At 43.4% G+C, this 21,375-nt stretch overlaps 6 non-coding genes across 6 annotated transcripts; all 6 read left to right on the top strand.

Moving 5' to 3' along the window:
• The first annotated feature begins 2,555 nt into the window (after positions 1–2,555).
• TRNAV-CAC (transfer RNA valine (anticodon CAC)) lies at positions 2,556–2,628 on the top strand. Its single transcript has one exon. It is a non-coding gene; the product is annotated as a tRNA-Val (tRNA).
• Positions 2,629–2,774: 146 nt separating this feature from the next.
• TRNAV-AAC (transfer RNA valine (anticodon AAC)) lies at positions 2,775–2,847 on the top strand. Its single transcript has one exon. It is a non-coding gene; the product is annotated as a tRNA-Val (tRNA).
• Positions 2,848–4,228: 1,381 nt separating this feature from the next.
• TRNAV-CAC (transfer RNA valine (anticodon CAC)) lies at positions 4,229–4,301 on the top strand. Its single transcript has one exon. It is a non-coding gene; the product is annotated as a tRNA-Val (tRNA).
• Positions 4,302–4,447: 146 nt separating this feature from the next.
• Positions 4,448–4,520, top strand: TRNAV-AAC (transfer RNA valine (anticodon AAC)). Its single transcript has one exon. It is a non-coding gene; the product is annotated as a tRNA-Val (tRNA).
• Positions 4,521–6,121: 1,601 nt separating this feature from the next.
• TRNAV-AAC (transfer RNA valine (anticodon AAC)) lies at positions 6,122–6,194 on the top strand. Its single transcript has one exon. It is a non-coding gene; the product is annotated as a tRNA-Val (tRNA).
• Positions 6,195–13,870: 7,676 nt separating this feature from the next.
• TRNAV-AAC (transfer RNA valine (anticodon AAC)) lies at positions 13,871–13,943 on the top strand. The gene has a single exon. It is a non-coding gene; the product is annotated as a tRNA-Val (tRNA).
• Positions 13,944–21,375: the final 7,432 nt, after the last annotated feature.

The following is a 21,375-nucleotide window of genomic DNA, read 5'->3' as shown; positions in this document are numbered from 1 at the left end:
TTGGTTTTGTTTGCGTCTAAAGACCAGTTGAGGTTTTTTCATCGGGTTTCTGTAGTGTAGTGGTTATCACGTTCGCCTCACACGCGAAAGGTCCCCGGTTCGAAACCAGGCAGAAACATGAGATGTTCTTCTTTTGAAGACACAAGAGAGAGAAATCTTTTTTCATTGTGTCTTTTCCTCCAAAGTAGCTGCCAGTAATTACTCCGCTCAGTGTTCTCCATCTAGTCTGCTGTACTCAAAGGTCTAGAAGTGAGCAGTCAACGTGTTTCTGTAGTGTAGTGGTTATCATGTTCGCCTAACACGCGAAAGGTCGCCGGTTCGAAACCGGGCAGAAACAAGAGACTGTCTCTTTTTTTAAGGAATCGGAAAGAAAAATCTTGTTTCGTCGTGTCTTTCCCGCCACGGTAGATGCCACTCATACCTGCCACTAAGAGTTTGCTTCATATGCAAAAGAACCACTGATTTAAACAGAACAGAAAATGACGCAGGGGTTGCTTTTGCTATGGGGCAGTAACAAAATATTCCCGAGTGACATTCACTTTTAGATGACGAGAGAAGAAAGCCCTTGCATTTCTCTTTACATTAGTTTTGTTTGCCTGTAAGGACGGCTTCAGTTTTTTAAACAGTTTTTCAAGAGTAGGGGTTTTCACTTTTGCCTAACGCGTGAAAGTCCCTGTTTGAAAACCGTTGAGTTTCTGTAGTGAAGTGGACATCACATTTGCCACAATTGTCGACGGTGCCCAGTTCGAGACAAGGTGGGAGTGTCGTTTGGAACCAATCAGAAACGCGTTTTGCGACTTTTGAATGACTCAACATTCCTCGCGTTGGTTTATAAATTTGGTTTTGTTTGCGTCTAAAGACCAGTTGAGGTTTTTTCATCGGGTTTCTGTAGTGTAGTGGTTATCACGCTCGCCTCACACGCGAAAGATCCCCGGTTCGAAACCGGGCAGAAACATGAGAAGTTCTACTTTTGAAGACACAAGAGAGAGAAATCTTTTTTCATTGTGTCTTTTCCTCCAAAGTAGCTGCCAGTAATTACTGCGCTCAGTGTTCTCCATCTAGTCTGCTGTACTCAAAGGTCTAGAAGTGAGCAGTCAACGTGTTTCTGTAGTGTAGTGGTTATCACGTTCGCCTAACACGCGAAAGCTCGCCGGTTCGAAACCGGGCAGAAACAAGAGACTGTCTCTTTTTTTAAGGAATCGGAAAGAAAAATCTTGTTTCGTCGTGTCTTTCCCGCCACGGTAGATGCCACTCATACCTGCCACTAAGAGTTTGCTTCATATGCAAAAGAACCACTGATTTAAACAGAACAGAAAATGACGCAGGGGTTGCTTTTGCTATGGGGCAGTAACAAAATATTCCCGAGTGACATTCACTTTTAGATGACGAGAGAAGAAAGCCCTTGCATTTCTCTTTACATTAGTTTTGTTTGCCTGTAAGGACGGCTTCAGTTTTTTAAACAGTTTTTCAAGAGTAGGGGTTTTCACTTTTGCTAACGCGTGAAAGTCCCTGTTTGAAAACCGTTGAGTTTCTGTAGTGAAGTGGACATCACATTTGCCACAATTGTCGACGGTGCCCAGTTCGAGACAAGGTGGGAGTGTCGTTTGGAACCAATCAGAAACGCGTTTTGCGACTTTTGAATGACTCAACATTCCTCGCGTTGGTTTATAAATTTGGTTTTGTTTGCGTCTAAAGACCAGTTGAGGTTTTTTCATCGGGTTTCTGTAGTGTAGTGGTTATCACGTTCGCCTCACACGCGAAAGGTCCCCGGTTCGAAACCAGGCAGAAACATGAGATGTTCTTCTTTTGAAGACACAAGAGAGAGAAATCTTTTTTCATTGTGTCTTTTCCTCCAAAGTAGCTGCCAGTAATTACTGCGCTCAGTGTTCTCCATCTAGTCTGCTGTACTCAAAGGTCTAGAAGTGAGCAGTCAACGTGTTTCTGTAGTGTAGTGGTTATCACGTTCGCCTAACACGCGAAAGCTCGCCGGTTCGAAACCGGGCAGAAACAAGAGACTGTCTCTTTTTTTAAGGAATCGGAAAGAAAAATCTTGTTTCGTCGTGTCTTTCCCGCCACGGTAGATGCCACTCATACCTGCCACTAAGAGTTTGCTTCATATGCAAAAGAACCACTGATTTAAACAGAACAGAAAATGACGCAGGGGTTGCTTTTGCTATGGGGCAGTAACAAAATATTCCCGAGTGACATTCACTTTTAGATGACGAGAGAAGAAAGCCCTTGCATTTCTCTTTACATTAGTTTTGTTTGCCTGTAAGGACGGCTTCAGTTTTTTAAACAGTTTTTCAAGAGTAGGGGTTTTCACTTTTGCCTAACGCGTGAAAGTCCCTGTTTGAAAACCGTTGAGTTTCTGTAGTGAAGTGGACATCACATTTGCCACAATTGTCGACGGTGCCCAGTTCGAGACAAGGTGGGAGTGTCGTTTGGAACCAATCAGAAACGCGTTTTGCGACTTTTGAATGACTCAACATTCCTCGCATTGGTTTATAAATTTGGTTTTGTTTGCATCTAAAGACCAGTTGAGGTTTTTTCATCGGGTTTCTGTAGTGTAGTGGTTATCACGTTCGCCTCACACGCGAAAGGTCCCCGGTTCGAAACCGGGCAGAAACATGAGATGTTCTACTTTTGAAGACACAAGAGAGAGAAATCTTTTTTCATTGTGTCTTTTCCTCCAAAGTAGCTGCCAGTTATTACTGTGCTCAGTGTTCTCCATCTAGTCTGCTGTACTCAAAGGTCTAGAAGTGAGCAGTCAACGAGTTTCTGTAGTGTAGTGGTTATCACGTTCGCCTAACACGCGAAAGGTCCTCGGTTCGAAACCGGGCAGAAACAAGAGACTGTCTCTTTTTTTAAGGAATCGGAAAGAAAAATCTTGTTTCGTCGTGTCTTTCCCGCCACGGTAGATGCCACTCATACCTGCCACTAAGAGTTTGCTTCATATGCAAAAGAACCACTGATTTAAACAGAACAGAAAATGACGCAGGGGTTGCTTTTGCTATGGGGCAGTAACAAAATATTCCCGAGTGACATTCACTTTTAGATGACGAGAGAAGAAAGCCCTTGCATTTCTCTTTACATTAGTTTTGTTTGCCTGTAAGGACGGCTTCAGTTTTTTAAACAGTTTTTCAAGAGTAGGGGTTTTCATTTTTGCCTAACGCGTGAAAGTCCCTGTTTGAAAACCGTTGAGTTTCTGTAGTGAAGTGGACATCACATTTGCCACAATTGTCGACGGTGCCCAGTTCGAGACAAGGTGGGAGTGTCGTTTGGAACCAATCAGAAACGCGTTTTGCGACTTTTGAATGACTCAACATTCCTCGCGTTGGTTTATAAATTTGGTTTTGTTTGCGTCTAAAGACCAGTTGAGGTTTTTTCATCGGGTTTCTGTAGTGCAGTGGTTATCACGTTCGCCTCACACGCGAAAGGTCCCCGGTTCGAAACGGGCAGAAACATGAGATGTTCTACTTTTGAAGACACAAGAGAGAGAAATCTTTTTTCATTGTGTCTTTTACTCCAAAGTAGCTGCCAGTTATTACTGCGCTCAGTGTTCTCCATCTAGTCTGCTGTACTCAAAGGTCTAGAAGTGTGCAGTCAACATGTTTCTGTAGAGTAGTGGTTATCACGTTCGCCTAACACGTGAAAGTTCCCCGGTTCGAAACCGGGCAGAAACAAGAGACTGTCTCTTTTTTTAAGGAATCGGAAAGAAAAATCTTGTTTCGTCGTGTCTTTCCCGCCACGGTAGATGCCACTCATACCTGCCACTAAGAGTTTGCTTCATATGCAAAAGAACCACTGATTTAAACAGAACAGAAAATGACGCAGGGGTTGCTTTTGCTATGGGGCAGTAACAAAATATTCCCGAGTGACATTCACTTTTAGATGACGAGAGAAGAAAGCCCTTGCATTTCTCTTTACATTAGTTTTGTTTGCCTGTAAGGACGGCTTCAGTTTTTTAAACAGTTTTTCAAGAGTAGGGGTATTCACTTTTGCCTAACGCGTGAAAGTCCCTGTTTGAAAACCGTTGAGTTTCTGTAGTGAAGTGGACATCACATTTGCCACAATTGTCGACGGTGCCCAGTTCGAGACAAGGTGGGAGTGTCGTTTGGAACCAATCAGAAACGTGTTTTGCGACTTTTGAATGACTCAACATTCCTCGCGTTGATTTATAAATTTGGTTTTGTTTGCATCTAAAGACCAGTTGAGGTGTTTTCATCGGGTTTCTGTAGTGTAGTGGTTATCACGTTCGCCTCACACGCGAAAGGTCCCCGGTTCGAAACCGGGCAGAAACATGAGATGTTCTACTTTTGAAGACACAAGAGAGAGAAATCTTTTTTCATTGTGTCTTTTCCTCCAAAGTAGCTGCCAGTTATTACTGCGCTCAGTGTTCTCCATCTAGTCTGCTGTACTCAAAGGTCTATAAGTGAGCAGTCAACGTGTTTCTGTAGTGTAGTGGTTATCACGTTCGCCTAACACGCGAAAGGTCCTCGGTTCGAAACCGGGCAGAAACAAGAGACTGTCTCTTTTTTTAAGGAATCGTAAAGAAAAATCTTGTTTCGTCGTGTCTTTCCCGCCACGGTAGATGCCACTCATACCTGCCACTAAGAGTTTGCTTCATATGCAAAAGAACCACTGATTTAAACAGAACAGAAAATGACGCAGGGGTTGCTTTTGCTATGGGGCAGTAACAAAATATTCCCGAGTGACATTCACTTTTAGATGACGAGAGAAGAAAGCCCTTGCATTTCTCTTTACATTAGTTTTGTTTGCCTGTAAGGACGGCTTCAGTTTTTTAAACAGTTTTTCAAGAGTAGGGGTTTTCACTTTTGCCTAACGCGTGAAAGTCCCTGTTTGAAAACCGTTGAGTTTCTGTAGTGAAGTGGACATCACATTTGCCACAATTGTCGACGGTGCCCAGTTCGAGACAAGGTGGGAGTGTCGTTTGGAACCAATCAGAAACGTGTTTTGCGACTTTTGAATGACTCAACATTCCTCGCGTTGGTTTATAAATTTGGTTTTGTTTGCGTCTAAAGACCAGTTGAGGTTTTTTCATCGGGTTTCTGTAGTGCAGTGGTTATCACGTTCGCCTCACACGCGAAAGGTCCCCGGTTCGAAACCAGGCAGAAACATGAGATGTTCTACTTTTGAAGACACAAGAGAGAGAAATCTTTTTTCATTGTGTCTTTTCCTCCAAAGTAGCTGCCAGTTATTACTGCGCTCAGTGTTCTCCATCTAGTCTGCTGTACTCAAAGGTCTAGAAGTGAGCAGTCAACGTGTTTCTGTAGTGTAGTGGTTATAACGTTCGCCTAACACGCGAAAGGTCGCCGGTTCGAAACCGGGCAGAAACAAGAGACTGTCTCTTTTTTTAAGGAATCGGAAAGAAAAATCTTGTTTCGTCGTGTCTTTCCCGCCACGGTAGATGCCACTCATACCTGCCACTAAGAGTTTGCTTCATATGCAAAAGAACCACTGATTTAAACAGAACAGAAAATGACGCAGGGGTTGCTTTTGCTATGGGGCAGTAACAAAATATTCCCGAGTGACATTCACTTTTAGATGACGAGAGAAGAAAGCCCTTGCATTTCTCTTTACATTAGTTTTGTTTGCCTGTAAGGACGGCTTCAATTTTTTAAACAGTTTTTCAAGAGTAGGGGTTTTCACTTTTGCCTAACGCGTGAAAGTCCCTGTTTGAAAACCGTTGAGTTTCTGTAGTGAAGTGGACATCACATTTGCCACAATTGTCGACGGTGCCCAGTTCGAGACAAGGTGGGAGTGTCGTTTGGAACCAATCAGAAACGCGTTTTGCGACTTTTGAATGACTCAACATTCCTTGCGTTGGTTTATAAATTTGGTTTTGTTTGCGTCTAAAGACCAGTTGAGGTTTTTTCATCGGGTTTCTGTAGTGCAGTGGTTATCACGTTCGCCTCACACGCGAAAGGTCCCCGGTTCGAAACCAGGCAGAAACATGAGATGTTCTACTTTTGAAGACACAAGAGAGAGAAATCTTTTTTCATTGTGTCTTTTCCTCCAAAGTAGCTGCCAGTTATTACTGCGCTCAGTGTTCTCCATCTAGTCTGCTGTACTCAAAGGTCTAGAAGTGAGCAGTCAACGTGTTTCTGTAGTGTAGTGGTTATCACGTTCGCCTAACACGCGAAAGGTCCTCGGTTCGAAACCGGGCAGAAACAAGAGACTGTCTCTTTTTTTAAGGAATCGTAAAGAAAAATCTTGTTTCGTCGTGTCTTTCCCGCCACGGTAGATGCCACTCATACCTGCCACTAAGAGTTTGCTTCATATGCAAAAGAACCACTGATTTAAACAGAACAGAAAATGACGCAGGGGTTGCTTTTGCTATGGGGCAGTAACAAAATATTCCCGAGTGACATTCACTTTTAGATGACGAGAGAAGAAAGCCCTTGCATTTCTCTTTACATTAGTTTTGTTTGCCTGTAAGGACGGCTTCAGTTTTTTAAACAGTTTTTCAAGAGTAGGGGTTTTCACTTTTGCCTAACGCGTGAAAGTCCCTGTTTGAAAACCGTTGAGTTTCTGTAGTGAAGTGGACATCACATTTGCCACAATTGTCGACGGTGCCCAGTTCGAGACAAGGTGGGAGTGTCGTTTGGAACCAATCAGAAACGCGTTTTGCGACTTTTGAATGACTCAACATTCCTCGCGTTAGTTTAGAAATTTGGTTTTGTTTGCGTCTAAAGACCAGTTGAGGTTTTTTCATCGGGTTTCTGTAGTGCAGTGGTTATCACGTTCGCCTCACACGCGAAAGGTCCCCGGTTCGAAACGGGCAGAAACATGAGATGTTCTACTTTTGAAGACACAAGAGAGAGAAATCTTTTTTCATTGTGTCTTTTACTCCAAAGTAGCTGCCAGTTATTACTGCGCTCAGTGTTCTCCATCTAGTCTGCTGTACTCAAAGGTCTAGAAGTGAGCAGTCAACGTGTTTCTGTAGAGTAGTGGTTATCACGTTCGCCTCACACGCGAAAGGTCCCCGGTTCAAAACCGGGCAGAAACAAGAGACTGTCTCTTTTTTTAAGGAATCGGAAAGAAAAATCTTGTTTCGTCGTGTCTTTCCCGCCACGGTAGATGCCACTCATACCTGCCACTAAGAGTTTGCTTCATATGCAAAAGAACCACTGATTTAAACAGAACAGAAAATGACGCAGGGGTTGCTTTTGCTATGGGGCAGTAACAAAATATTCCCGAGTGACATTCACTTTTAGATGACGAGAGAAGAAAGCCCTTGCATCTCTCTTTACATTAGTTTTGTTTGCCTGTAAGGACGGCTTCAGTTTTTTAAACAGTTTTTCAAGAGTAGGGGTTTTCACTTTTGCCTAACGCGTGAAAGTCCCTGTTTGAAAACCGTTGAGTTTCTGTAGTGAAGTGGACATCACATTTGCCACAATTGTCGACGGTGCCCAGTTCGAGACAAGGTGGGAGTGTCGTTTGGAACCAATCAGAAACGCGTTTTGCGACTTTTGAATGACTCAACATTCCTCGCGTTGGTTTAGAAATTTGGTTTTGTTTGCGTCTAAAGACCAGTTGAGGTTTTTTCATCGGGTTTCTGTAGTGCAGTGGTTATCACGTTCGCCTCACACGCGAAAGGTCCCCGGTTCGAAACGGGCAGAAACATGAGATGTTCTACTTTTGAAGACACAAGAGAGAGAAATCTTTTTTCATTGTGTCTTTTACTCCAAAGTAGCTGCCAGTTATTACTGCGCTCAGTGTTCTCCATCTAGTCTGCTGTACTCAAAGGTCTAGAAGTGAGCAGTCAACGTGTTTCTGTAGTGTAGTGGTTATCACGTTCGCCTAACACGCGAAAGGTCGCCGGTTCGAAACCGGGCAGAAACAAGAGACTGTCTCTTTTTTTAAGGAATCGGAATTAAAAATCTAGTTTCGTCGTGTCTTTCCCGCCACGGTAGATGCCACTCATACCTGCCACTAAGAGTTTGCTTCATATGCAAAAGAACTACTGATTTAAACAGAACAGAAAATGACGCAGGGGTTGCTTTTGCTATGGGGCAGTAACAAAATATTCCCGAGTGACATTCACTTTTAGATGACGAGAGAAGAAAGCCCTTGCATTTCTCTTTACATTAGTTTTGTTTGCCTGTAAGGACGGCTTCAGTTTTTTAAACAGTTTTTCAAGAGTAGGGGTTTTCACTTTTGCCTAACGCGTGAAAGTCCCTGTTTGAAAACCGTTGAGTTTCTGTAGTGAAGTGGACATCACATTTGCCACAATTGTCGACGGTGCCCAGTTCGAGACAAGGTGGGAGTGTCGTTTGGAACCAATCAGAAACGCGTTTTGCGACTTTTGAATGACTCAACATTCCTCGCGTTGGTTTATAAATTTGGTTTTGTTTGCGTCTAAAGACCAGTTGAGGTTTTTTCATCGGGTTTCTGTAGTGCAGTGGTTATCACGTTCGCCTCACACGCGAAAGGTCCCCGGTTCGAAACCAGGCAGAAACATGAGATGTTCTACTTTTGAAGACACAAGAGAGAGAAATCTTTTTTCATTGTGTCTTTTCCTCCAAAGTAGCTGCCAGTTATTACTGCGCTCAGTGTTCTCCATCTAGTCTGCTGTACTCAAAGGTCTAGAAGTGAGCAGTCAAAGTGTTTCTGTAGTGTAGTGGTTATCACGTTCGCCTAACACGCGAAAGATCCTCGGTTCGAAACCGGGCAGAAACAAGAGACTGTCTCTTTTATTAAAGGAATCGTAAAGAAAAATCTTGTTTCGTCGTGTCTTTCCCGCCACGGTAGATGCCACTCATACCTGCCACTAAGAGTTTGCTTCATATGCAAAAGAACCACTGATTTAAACAGAACAGAAAATGACGCAGGGGTTGCTTTTGCTATGGGGCAGTAACAAAATATTCCCGAGTGACATTCACTTTTAGATGACGAGAGAAGAGAGCCCTTGCATTTCTCTTTACATTAGTTTTGTTTGCCTGTAAGGACGGCTTCAGTTTTTTAAACAGTTTTTCAAGAGTAGGGGTTTTCATTTTTGCCTAACGCGTGAAAGTCCCTGTTTGAAAACCGTTGAGTTTCTGTAGTGAAGTGGACATCACATTTGCCACAATTGTCGACGGTGCCCAGTTCGAGACAAGGTGGGAGTGTCGTTTGGAACCAATCAGAAACGCGTTTTGCGACTTTTGAATGACTCAACATTCCTCGCGTTGGTTTATAAATTTGGTTTTGTTTGCGTCTAAAGACCAGTTGAGGTTTTTTCCTCGGGTTTCTGTAATGCAGTGGTTATCACGTTCGCCTCACACGCGAAAGGTCCCCGGTTCGAAACCAGGCAGAAACATGAGATGTTCTACTTTTGAAGACACAAGAGAGAGAAATCTTTTTTCATTGTGTCTTTTCCTCCAAAGTAGCTGCCAGTTATTACTGCGCTCAGTGTTCTCCATCTAGTCTGCTGTACTCAAAGGTCTAGAAGTGAGCAGTCAACGTGTTTCTGTAGTGTAGTGGTTATAACGTTCGCCTAACACGCGAAAGGTCCCCGGTTCGAAACCGGGCAGAAACAAGAGACTGTCTCTTTTTTTAAGGAATCGGAAAGAAAAATCTTGTTTCGTCGTGTCTTTCCCGCCACGGTAGATGCCACTCATACCTGCCACTAAGAGTTTGCTTCATATGCAAAAGAACCACTGATTTAAACAGAACTGAAAATGACGCAGGGGTTGCTTTTGCTATGGGGCAGTAACAAAATATTCCCGAGTGACATTCACTTTTAGATGACGAGAGAAGAAAGCCCTTGCATTTCTCTTTACATTAGTTTTGTTTGCCTGTAAGGACGGCTTCAGTTTTTTAAACAGTTTTTCAAGAGTAGGGGTTTTCACTTTTGCCTAACGCGTGAAAGTCCCTGTTTGAAAACCGTTGAGTTTCTGTAGTGAAGTGGACATCACATTTGCCACAATTGTCGACGGTGCCCAGTTCGAGACAAGGTGGGAGTGTCGTTTGGAACCAATCAGAAACGCGTTTTGCGACTTTTGAATGACTCAACATTCCTCGCGTTGGTTTAGAAATTTGGTTTTGTTTGCGTCTAAAGACCAGTTGAGGTTTTTTCATCGGGTTTCTGTAGTGCAGTGGTTATCACGTTCGCCTCACACGCGAAAGGTCCCCGGTTCGAAACGGGCAGAAACATGAGATGTTCTACTTTTGAAGACACAAGAGAGAGAAATCTTTTTTCATTGTGTCTTTTACTCCAAAGTAGCTGCCAGTTATTACTGCGCTCAGTGTTCTCCATCTAGTCTGCTGTACTCAAAGGTCTAGAAGTGAGCAGTCAACGTGTTTCTGTAGAGTAGTGGTTATCACGTTCGCCTAACACGCGAAAGGTCCCCGGTTCAAAACCGGGCAGAAACAAGAGACTGTCTCTTTTTTTAAGGAATCGGAAAGAAAAATCTTGTTTCGTCGTGTCTTTCCCGCCACGGTAGATGCCACTCATACCTGCCACTAAGAGTTTGCTTCATATGCAAAAGAACCACTGATTTAAACAGAACAGAAAATGACGCAGGGGTTGCTTTTGCTATGGGGCAGTAACAAAATATTCCCGAGTGACATTCACTTTTAGATGACGAGAGAAGAAAGCCCTTGCATTTCTCTTTACATTAGTTTTGTTTGCCTGTAAGGACGGCTTCAGTTTTTTAAACAGTTTTTCAAGAGTAGGGGTTTTCACTTTTGCCTAACGCGTGAAAGTCCCTGTTTGAAAACCGTTGAGTTTCTGTAGTGAAGTGGACATCACATTTGCCACAATTGTCGACGGTGCCCAGTTCGAGACAAGGTGGGAGTGTCGTTTGGAACCAATCAGAAACGCGTTTTGCGACTTTTGAATGACTCAACATTCCTCGCATTGGTTTATAAATTTGGTTTTGTTTGCGTCTAAAGACCAGTTGAGGTGTTTTCATCGGGTTTCTGTAGTGCAGTGGTTATCACGTTCGCCTCACACGCGAAAGGTCCCCGGTTCGAAACCGGGCAGAAACATGAGATGTTCTACTTTTGAAGACACAAGAGAGAGAAATCTTTTTTCATTGTGTCTTTTCCTCCAAAGTAGCTGCCAGTTATTACTGCGCTCAGTGTTCTCCATCTAGTCTGCTGTACTCAAAGGTCTAGAAGTGAGCAGTCAACGTGTTTCTGTAGTGTAGTGGTTATCACGTTCGCCTAACACGCGAAAGGTCGCCGGTTCGAAACCGGGCAGAAACAAGAGACTGTCTCTTTTTTTAAGGAATCGGAAAGAAAAATCTAGTTTCGTCGTGTCTTTCCCGCCACGGTAGATGCCACTCATACCTGCCACTAAGAGTTTGCTTCATATGCAAAAGAACTACTGATTTAAACAGAACAGAAAATGACGCAGGGGTTGCTTTTGCTATGGGGCAGTAACAAAATATTCCCGAGTGACATTCACTTTTAGATGACGAGAGAAGAAAGCCCTTGCATTTCTCTTTACATTAGTTTTGTTTGCCTGTAAGGACGGCTTCAGTTTTTTAAACAGTTTTTCAAGAGTAGGGGTTTTCACTTTTGCCTAACGCGTGAAAGTCCCTGTTTGAAAACCGTTGAGTTTCTGTAGTGAAGTGGACATCACATTTGCCACAATTGTCGACGGTGCCCAGTTCGAGACAAGGTGGGAGTGTCGTTTGGAACCAATCAGAAACGCGTTTTGCGACTTTTGAATGACTCAACATTCCTTGCGTTGGTTTATAAATTTGGTTTTGTTTGCGTCTAAAGACCAGTTGAGGTTTTTTCATCGGGTTTCTGTAGTGCAGTGGTTATCACGTTCGCCTCACACGCGAAAGGTCCCCGGTTCGAAACCAGGCAGAAACATGAGATGTTCTACTTTTGAAGACACAAGAGAGAGAAATCTTTTTTCATTGTGTCTTTTCCTCCAAAGTAGCTGCCAGTTATTACTGTGCTCAGTGTTCTCCATCTAGTCTGCTGTACTCAAAGGTCTAGAAGAGAGCAGTCAACGTGTTTCTGTAGTGTAGTGGTTATCACGTTCGCCTAACACGCGAAAGGTCCTCGGTTCGAAACGGGCAGAAACATGAGATGTTCTACTTTTGAAGACACAAGAGAGAGAAATCTTTTTTCATTGTGTCTTTTACTCCAAAGTAGCTGCCAGTTATTACTGCGCTCAGTGTTCTCCATCTAGTCTGCTGTACTCAAAGGTCTAGAAGTGAGCAGTCAACGTGTTTCTGTAGAGTAGTGGTTATCACGTTCGCCTAACACGCGAAAGGTCCCCGGTTCAAAACCGGGCAGAAACAAGAGACTGTCTCTTTTTTTAAGGAATCGGAAAGAAAAATCTTGTTTCGTCGTGTCTTTCCCGCCACGGTAGATGCCACTCATACCTGCCACTAAGAGTTTGCTTCATATGCAAAAGAACCACTGATTTAAACAGAACAGAAAATGACGCAGGGGTTGCTTTTGCTATGGGGCAGTAACAAAATATTCCCGAGTGACATTCACTTTTAGATGACGAGAGAAGAAAGCCCTTGCATTTCTCTTTACATTAGTTTTGTTTGCCTGTAAGGACGGCTTCAGTTTTTTAAACAGTTTTTCAAGAGTAGGGGTTTTCACTTTTGCCTAACGCGTGAAAGTCCCTGTTTGAAAACCGTTGAGTTTCTGTAGTGAAGTGGACATCACATTTGCCACAATTGTCGACGGTGCCCAGTTCGAGACAAGGTGGGAGTGTCGTTTGGAACCAATCAGAAACGCGTTTTGCGACTTTTGAATGACTCAACATTCCTCGCATTGGTTTATAAATTTGGTTTTGTTTGCGTCTAAAGACCAGTTGAGGTGTTTTCATCGGGTTTCTGTAGTGCAGTGGTTATCACGTTCGCCTCACACGCGAAAGGTCCCCGGTTCGAAACCGGGCAGAAACATGAGATGTTCTACTTTTGAAGACACAAGAGAGAGAAATCTTTTTTCATTGTGTCTTTTCCTCCAAAGTAGCTGCCAGTTATTACTGCGCTCAGTGTTCTCCATCTAGTCTGCTGTACTCAAAGGTCTAGAAGTGAGCAGTCAACGTGTTTCTGTAGTGTAGTGGTTATCACGTTCGCCTAACACGCGAAAGGTCGCCGGTTCGAAACCGGGCAGAAACAAGAGACTGTCTCTTTTTTTAAGGAATCGGAAAGAAAAATCTAGTTTCGTCGTGTCTTTCCCGCCACGGTAGATGCCACTCATACCTGCCACTAAGAGTTTGCTTCATATGCAAAAGAACTACTGATTTAAACAGAACAGAAAATGACGCAGGGGTTGCTTTTGCTATGGGCCAGTAACAAAATATTCCCGAGTGACATTCACTTTTAGATGACGAGAGAAGAAAGCCCTTGCATTTCTCTTTACATTAGTTTTGTTTGCCTGTAAGGACGGCTTCAGTTTTTTAAACAGTTTTTCAAGAGTAGGGGTTTTCACTTTTGCCTAACGCGTGAAAGTCCCTGTTTGAAAACCGTTGAGTTTCTGTAGTGAAGTGGACATCACATTTGCCACAATTGTCGACGGTGCCCAGTTCGAGACAAGGTGGGAGTGTCGTTTGGAACCAATCAGAAACGCGTTTTGCGACTTTTGAATGACTCAACATTCCTTGCGTTGGTTTATAAATTTGGTTTTGTTTGCGTCTAAAGACCAGTTGAGGTTTTTTCATCGGGTTTCTGTAGTGCAGTGGTTATCACGTTCGCCTCACACGCGAAAGGTCCCCGGTTCGAAACCAGGCAGAAACATGAGATGTTCTACTTTTGAAGACACAAGAGAGAGAAATCTTTTTTCATTGTGTCTTTTCCTCCAAAGTAGCTGCCAGTTATTACTGCGCTCAGTGTTCTCCATCTAGTCTGCTGTACTCAAAGGTCTAGAAGTGAGCAGTCAACGTGTTTCTGTAGTGTAGTGGTTATCACGTTCGCCTAACACGCGAAAGGTCCTCGGTTCGAAACCGGGCAGAAACAAGAGACTGTCTCTTTTTTTAAGGAATCGTAAAGAAAAATCTTGTTTCGTCGTGTCTTTCCCGCCACGGTAGATGCCACTCATACCTGCCACTAAGAGTTTGCTTCATATGCAAAAGAACCACTGATTTAAACAGAACAGAAAATGACGCAGGGGTTGCTTTTGCTATGGGGCAGTAACAAAATATTCCCGAGTGACATTCACTTTTAGATGACGAGAGAAGAAAGCCCTTGCATTTCTCTTTACATTAGTTTTGTTTGCCTGTAAGGACGGCTTCAGTTTTTTAAACAGTTTTTCAAGAGTAGGGGTTTTCATTTTTGCCTAACGCGTGAAAGTCCCTGTTTGAAAACCGTTGAGTTTCTGTAGTGAAGTGGACATCACATTTGCCACAATTGTCGACGGTGCCCAGTTCGAGACAAGGTGGGAGTGTCGTTTGGAACCAATCAGAAACGCGTTTTGCGACTTTTGAATGACTCAACATTCCTCGCGTTGGTTTATAAATTTGGTTTTGTTTGCGTCTAAAGACCAGTTGAGGTTTTTTACTCGGGTTTCTGTAGTGCAGTGGTTATCACGTTCGCCTCACACGCGAAAGGTCCCCGGTTCGAAACCAGGCAGAAACATGAGATGTTCTACTTTTGAAGACACAAGAGAGAGAAATCTTTTTTCATTGTGTCTTTTCCTCCAAAGTAGCTGCCAGTTATTACTGCGCTCAGTGTTCTCCATCTAGTCTGCTGTACTCAAAGGTCTAGAAGTGAGCAGTCAACGTGTTTCTGCAGAGTAGTGGTTATCACGTTCGCCTCACACGCGAAAGGTCCCCGGTTCAAAACCGGGCAGAAACAAGAGACTGTCTCTTTTTTTAAGGAATCGGAAAGAAAAATCTTGTTTCGTCGTGTCTTTCCCGCCACGGTAGATGCCACTCATACCTGCCACTAAGAGTTTGCTTCATATGCAAAAGAACCACTGATTTAAACAGAACTGAAAATGACGCAGGGGTTGCTTTTGCTATGGGGCAGTAACAAAATATTCCCGAGTGACATTCACTTTTAGATGACGAGAGAAGAAAGCCCTTGCATCTCTCTTTACATTAGTTTTGTTTGCCTGTAAGGACGGCTTCAGTTTTTTAAACAGTTTTTCAAGAGTAGGGGTTTTCACTTTTGCCTAACGCGTGAAAGTCCCTGTTTGAAAACCGTTGAGTTTCTGTAGTGAAGTGGACATCACATTTGCCACAATTGTCGACGGTGCCCAGTTCGAGACAAGGTGGGAGTGTCGTTTGGAACCAATCAGAAACGCGTTTTGCGACTTTTGAATGACTCAACATTCCTCGCGTTGGTTTATAAATTTGGTTTTGTTTGCGTCTAAAGACCAGTTGAGGTTTTTTACTCGGGTTTCTGTAGTGCAGTGGTTATCACGTTCGCCTCACACGCGAAAGGTCCCCGGTTCGAAACCGGGCAGAAACATGAGATGTTCTACTTTTGAAGACACAAGAGAGAGAAATCTTTTTTCATTGTGTCTTTTCCTCCAAAGTAGCTGCCAGTTATTACTGCGCTCAGTGTTCTCCATCTAGTCTGCTGTACTCAAAGGTCTAGAAGTGAGCAGTCAACGTGTTTCTGTAGTGTAGTGGTTAGAACGTTCGCCTAACACGCGAAAGGTCCCCGGTTCGAAACCGGGCAGAAACAAGAGACTGTCTCTTTTTTTAAGGAATCGGAAAGAAAAATCTTGTTTCGTCGTGTCTTTCCCGCCACGGTAGATGCCACTCATACCTGCCACTAAGAGTTTGCTTCATATGCAAAAGAACCACTGATTTAAACAGAACAGAAAATGACGCAGGGGTTGCTTTTGCTATGGGGCAGTAACAAAATATTCCCGAGTGACATTCACTTTTAGATGACGAGAGAAGAAAGCCCTTGCATTTCTCTTTACATTAGTTTTGTTTGCCTGTAAGGACGGCTTCAGTTTTTTAAACAGTTTTTCAAGAGTAGGGGTTTTCACTTTTGCCTAACGCGTGAAAGTCCCTGTTTGAAAACCGTTGAGTTTCTGTAGTGAAGTGGACATCACATTTGCCACAATTGTCGACGGTGCCCAGTTCGAGACAAGGTGGGAGTGTCGTTTGGAACCAATCAGAAACGCGTTTTGCGACTTTTGAATGACTCAACATTCCTCGCGTTGGTTTATAAATTTGGTTTTGTTTGCGTCTAAAGACCAGTTGAGGTTTTTTCATCGGGTTTCTGTAGTGTAGTGGTTATCACGTTTGCCTCACACGCGAAAGGTCCCCGGTTCGAAACCGGGCAGAAACATGAGATGTTCTACTTTTGAAGACACAAGAGAGAGAAATCTTTTTTCATTGTGTCTTTTCCTCCAAAGTAGCTGCCAGTTATTACTGCGCTCAGTGTTCTCCATCTAGTCTGCTGTACTCAAAGGTCTAGAAGTGAGCAGTCAACGTGTTTCTGTAGTGTAGTGGTTAGAACGTTCGCCTAACACGCGAAAGGTCCCCGGTTCGAAACCGGGCAGAAACAAGAGACTGTCTCTTTTTTTAAGGAATCGGAAAGAAAAATCTTGTTTCGTCGTGTCTTTCCCGCCACGGTAGATGCCACTCATACCTGCCACTAAGAGTTTGCTTCATATGCAAAAGAACCACTGATTTAAACAGAACAGAAAATGACGCAGGGGTTGCTTTTGCTATGGGGCAGTAACAAAATATTCCCGAGTGACATTCACTTTTAGATGACGAGAGAAGAAAGCCCTTGCATTTCTCTTTACATTAGTTTTGTTTGCCTGTAAGGACGGCTTCAGTTTTTTAAACAGTTTTTCAAGAGTAGGGGTTTTCACTTTTGCCTAACGCGTGAAAGTCCCTGTTTGAAAACCGTTGAGTTTCTGTAGTGAAGTGGACATCACATTTGCCACAATTGTCGACGGTGCCCAGTTCGAGACAAGGTGGGAGTGTCGTTTGGAACCAATCAGAAACGCGTTTTGCGACTTTTGAATGACTCAACATTCCTCGCGTTGGTTTATAAATTTGGTTTTGTTTGCGTCTAAAGACCAGTTGAGGTTTTTTCATCGGGTTTCTGTAGTGTAGTGGTTATCACGTTTGCCTCACACGCGAAAGGTCCCCGGTTCGAAACCGGGCAGAAACATGAGATGTTCTACTTTTGAAGACACAAGAGAGAGAAATCTTTTTTCATTGTGTCTTTTCCTCCAAAGTAGCTGCCAGTTATTACTGCGCTCAGTGTTCTCCATCTAGTCTGCTGTACTCAAAGGTCTAGAAGTGAGCAGTCAACGTGTTTCTGTAGTGTAGTGGTTATCACGTTCGCCTAACACGCGAAAGGTCGCCGGTTCGAAACCGGGCAGAAACAAGAGACTGTCTCTTTTTTTAAGGAATCGGAAAGAAAAATCTAGTTTCGTCGTGTCTTTCCCGCCACGGTAGATGCCACTCATACCTGCCACTAAGAGTTTGCTTCATATGCAAAAGAACTACTGATTTAAACAGAACAGAAAATGACGCAGGGGTTGCTTTTGCTATGGGGCAGTAACAAAATATTCCCGAGTGACATTCACTTTTAGATGACGAGAGAAGAAAGCCCTTGCATTTCTCTTTACATTAGTTTTGTTTGCCTGTAAGGACGGCTTCAGTTTTTTAAACAGTTTTTCAAGAGTAGGGGTTTTCACTTTTGCCTAACGCGTGAAAGTCCCTGTTTGAAAACCGTTGAGTTTCTGTAGTGAAGTGGACATCACATTTGCCACAATTGTCGACGGTGCCCAGTTCGAGACAAGGTGGGAGTGTCGTTTGGAACCAATCAGAAACGCGTTTTGCGACTTTTGAATGACTCAACATTCCTTGCGTTGGTTTATAAATTTGGTTTTGTTTGCGTCTAAAGACCAGTTGAGGTTTTTTCATCGGGTTTCTGTAGTGCAGTGGTTATCACGTTCGCCTCACACGCGAAAGGTCCCCGGTTCGAAACCAGGCAGAAACATGAGATGTTCTACTTTTGAAGACACAAGAGAGAGAAATCTTTTTTCATTGTGTCTTTTCCTCCAAAGTAGCTGCCAGTTATTACTGCGCTCAGTGTTCTCCATCTAGTCTGCTGTACTCAAAGGTCTAGAAGTGAGCAGTCAACGTGTTTCTGTAGTGTAGTGGTTATCACGTTCGCCTAACACGCGAAAGGTCCTCGGTTCGAAACGGGCAGAAACATGAGATGTTCTACTTTTGAAGACACAAGAGAGAGAAATCTTTTTTCATTGTGTCTTTTACTCCAAAGTAGCTGCCAGTTATTACTGCGCTCAGTGTTCTCCATCTAGTCTGCTGTACTCAAAGGTCTAGAAGTGAGCAGTCAACGTGTTTCTGTAGAGTAGTGGTTATCACGTTCGCCTAACACGCGAAAGGTCCCCGGTTCAAAACCGGGCAGAAACAAGAGACTGTCTCTTTTTTTAAGGAATCGGAAAGAAAAATCTTGTTTCGTCGTGTCTTTCCCGCCACGGTAGATGCCACTCATACCTGCCACTAAGAGTTTGCTTCATATGCAAAAGAACCACTGATTTAAACAGAACAGAAAATGACGCAGGGGTTGCTTTTGCTATGGGGCAGTAACAAAATATTCCCGAGTGACATTCACTTTTAGATGACGAGAGAAGAAAGCCCTTGCATTTCTCTTTACATTAGTTTTGTTTGCCTGTAAGGACGGCTTCAGTTTTTTAAACAGTTTTTCAAGAGTAGGGGTTTTCACTTTTGCCTAACGCGTGAAAGTCCCTGTTTGAAAACCGTTGAGTTTCTGTAGTGAAGTGGACATCACATTTGCCACAATTGTCGACGGTGCCCAGTTCGAGACAAGGTGGGAGTGTCGTTTGGAACCAATCAGAAACGCGTTTTGCGACTTTTGAATGACTCAACATTCCTCGCGTTGGTTTATAAATTTGGTTTTGTTTGCGTCTAAAGACCAGTTGAGGTTTTTTCATCGGGTTTCTGTAGTGTAGTGGTTATCACGTTTGCCTCACACGCGAAAGGTCCCCGGTTCGAAACCGGGCAGAAACATGAGATGTTCTACTTTTGAAGACACAAGAGAGAGAAATCTTTTTTCATTGTGTCTTTTCCTCCAAAGTAGCTGCCAGTTATTACTGCGCTCAGTGTTCTCCATCTAGTCTGCTGTACTCAAAGGTCTAGAAGTGAGCAGTCAACGTGTTTCTGTAGTGTAGTGGTTATCACGTTCGCCTAACACGCGAAAGGTCGCCGGTTCGAAACCGGGCAGAAACAAGAGACTGTCTCTTTTTTTAAGGAATCGGAAAGAAAAATCTAGTTTCGTCGTGTCTTTCCCGCCACGGTAGATGCCACTCATACCTGCCACTAAGAGTTTGCTTCATATGCAAAAGAACTACTGATTTAAACAGAACAGAAAATGACGCAGGGGTTGCTTTTGCTATGGGGCAGTAACAAAATATTCCCGAGTGACATTCACTTTTAGATGACGAGAGAAGAAAGCCCTTGCATTTCTCTTTACATTAGTTTTGTTTGCCTGTAAGGACGGCTTCAGTTTTTTAAACAGTTTTTCAAGAGTAGGGGTTTTCACTTTTGCCTAACGCGTGAAAGTCCCTGTTTGAAAACCGTTGAGTTTCTGTAGTGAAGTGGACATCACATTTGCCACAATTGTCGACGGTGCCCAGTTCGAGACAAGGTGGGAGTGTCGTTTGGAACCAATCAGAAACGCGTTTTGCGACTTTTGAATGACTCAACATTCCTTGCGTTGGTTTATAAATTTGGTTTTGTTTGCGTCTAAAGACCAGTTGAGGTTTTTTCATCGGGTTTCTGTAGTGCAGTGGTTATCACGTTCGCCTCACACGCGAAAGGTCCCCGGTTCGAAACCAGGCAGAAACATGAGATGTTCTACTTTTGAAGACACAAGAGAGAGAAATCTTTTTTCATTGTGTCTTTTCCTCCAAAGTAGCTGCCAGTTATTACTGCGCTCAGTGTTCTCCATCTAGTCTGCTGTACTCAAAGGTCTAGAAGTGAGCAGTCAACGTGTTTCTGTAGTGTAGTGGTTATCACGTTCGCCTAACACGCGAAAGGTCCTCGGTTCGAAACGGGCAGAAACATGAGATGTTCTACTTTTGAAGACACAAGAGAGAGAAATCTTTTTTCATTGTGTCTTTTACTCCAAAGTAGCTGCCAGTTATTACTGCGCTCAGTGTTCTCCATCTAGTCTGCTGTACTCAAAGGTCTAGAAGTGAGCAGTCAACGTGTTTCTGTAGAGTAGTGGTTATCACGTTCGCCTAACACGCGAAAGGTCCCCGGTTCAAAACCGGGCAGAAACAAGAGACTGTCTCTTTTTTTAAGGAATCGGAAAGAAAAATCTTGTTTCGTCGTGTCTTTCCCGCCACGGTAGATGCCACTCATACCTGCCACTAAGAGTTTGCTTCATATGCAAAAGAACCACTGATTTAAACAGAACAGAAAATGACGCAGGGGTTGCTTTTGCTATGGGGCAGTAACAAAATATTCCCGAGTGACATTCACTTTTAGATGACGAGAGAAGAAAGCCCTTGCATTTCTCTTTACATTAGTTTTGTTTGCCTGTAAGGACGGCTTCAGTTTTTTAAACAGTTTTTCAAGAGTAGGGGTTTTCACTTTTGCCTAACGCGTGAAAGTCCCTGTTTGAAAACCGTTGAGTTTCTGTAGTGAAGTGGACATCACATTTGCCACAATTGTCGACGGTGCCCAGTTCGAGACAAGGTGGGAGTGTCGTTTGGAACCAATCAGAAACGCGTTTTGCGACTTTTGAATGACTCAACATTCCTCGCATTGGTTTATAAATTTGGTTTTGTTTGCGTCTAAAGACCAGTTGAGGTGTTTTCATCGGGTTTCTGTAGTGCAGTGGTTATCACGTTCGCCTCACACGCGAAAGGTCCCCGGTTCGAAACCGGGCAGAAACATGAGATGTTCTACTTTTGAAGACACAAGAGAGAGAAATCTTTTTTCATTGTGTCTTTTCCTCCAAAGTAGCTGCCAGTTATTACTGCGCTCAGTGTTCTCCATCTAGTCTGCTGTACTCAAAGGTCTAGAAGTGAGCAGTCAACGTGTTTCTGTAGTGTAGTGGTTATCACGTTCGCCTAACACGCGAAAGGTCGCCGGTTCAAAACCGGGCAGAAACAAGAGACTGTCTCTTTTTTTAAGGAATCGGAAAGAAAAATCTAGTTTCGTCGTGTCTTTCCCGCCACGGTAGATGCCACTCATACCTGCCACTAAGAGTTTGCTTCATATGCAAAAGAACCACTGATTTAAACAGAACAGAAAATGACGCAGGGGTTGCTTTTGCTATGGGGCAGTAACAAAATATTCCCGAGTGACATTCACTTTTAGATGACGAGAGAAGAAAGCCCTTGCATCTCTCTTTACATTAGTTTTGTTTGCCTGTAAGGACGGCTTCAGTTTTTTAAACAGTTTTTCAAGAG

Source organism: Engystomops pustulosus, chromosome 6 (assembly GCF_040894005.1).
Source record: "Engystomops pustulosus chromosome 6, aEngPut4.maternal, whole genome shotgun sequence".
Classification (NCBI taxonomy): Eukaryota; Metazoa; Chordata; class Amphibia; order Anura; family Leptodactylidae; genus Engystomops; species Engystomops pustulosus.
Note: the sequence above shows the minus strand (reverse complement) of the source record. Positions and strands in the feature narration are given on the sequence as shown.